The sequence below is a fragment of the Meriones unguiculatus genome, chromosome 8 (assembly GCF_030254825.1).
Source record: "Meriones unguiculatus strain TT.TT164.6M chromosome 8, Bangor_MerUng_6.1, whole genome shotgun sequence".
Taxonomy (NCBI): Eukaryota; Metazoa; Chordata; class Mammalia; order Rodentia; family Muridae; genus Meriones; species Meriones unguiculatus.
In genome coordinates this window covers 770,001-771,095 of record NC_083356.1, presented here as the reverse complement: position 1 = coordinate 771,095, position 1,095 = coordinate 770,001, and positions in this window count along the sequence as shown.

Here is a 1,095-nt window from a genome sequence, read left to right as displayed (position 1 = left end):
TTTTTCTCATGCACCTATAGCTGAAATCTGCTTCCCCAGCACTTCAGTCATCCAACCTCCACTTGCCCCAGGGGGACACGCCAGGCCTCAGTTCCTGTCACCCAGCGCTGGTTTCCAGTTTCTCCGGTGTGTGCGGCAGCAGGCTCAGGTTGGATCGCACTTGTTTGCACCGTCCTACAAGCTCTAGTCGTGTGGATTTTAGTCACTCTTCTACGAGCACGCCAATTCCACCTCGTAGTTTATGTTTCTTCAGACAGTCTGTTAGAAAGCCGTTTCCTCCTCTCCTCTCATCTGTGCCTTCATCTCTATTCATTCCATATCGTCCCATAAAAGTCTCCATGTGACTTCTTGGCACTTTCAAACACACATCGCCCTCTCAGTGTTTGACTGCAGGTGTGGAAGTGTGTGCTACAGAACAGAGTGCGTGCTGACGCTTTACATCCTGAGCAGCCCGCTTTGTAACGGCTACGATGCCCAGGCCGACCTGCTGCCTGCTCCCACAGGGCATCGCTGGCTTCTCTCTACTCTGCTGGAAACTACCCTCTTCACTCAGCAAGTGAGCAAGAACTCATGCTTCAAACTCTAATTCAAACGGCCAGGGGTCCAGCTCTGGTCCCAGGCGCCTGTTCACGTAACATTGTTCCCTAACATTCTTCGCAAAACCTGCACTTAGGGCCATGCCCAGTTCATAACCTGTGCATCTTACCGAAGTGCAAACCCCAGGACCACAGCTCACCCGTTTTTATGATCACTATCGAATACCATTCATGCCACATCTGTAAGAGCATAAAATGTTGGGGGGGAGTTCTCATGTGGGGTACTCGACTGCCCATCCTTCCAAGATGTCAGTCCTTCAGCTTCGTTTCTCACATGTCTTTTCTGCCGCAGGGATCTGTGTCCAGGTACTCCTGGCCTGTCCTCACCAACATCATCTCATCAACATCAACCAACATCACCAACATCAACCCAGAATGGGCCCAGGAATGGTTAAAATAAATGATTTGTTTGTTTGTTTATCCTGCCTTTCTGTTTTTGTTTGTTTGTTTTTGTTTTGTTTTGGAGACAGGTTCTCTCTACATAACTCTGGCTGTCCTG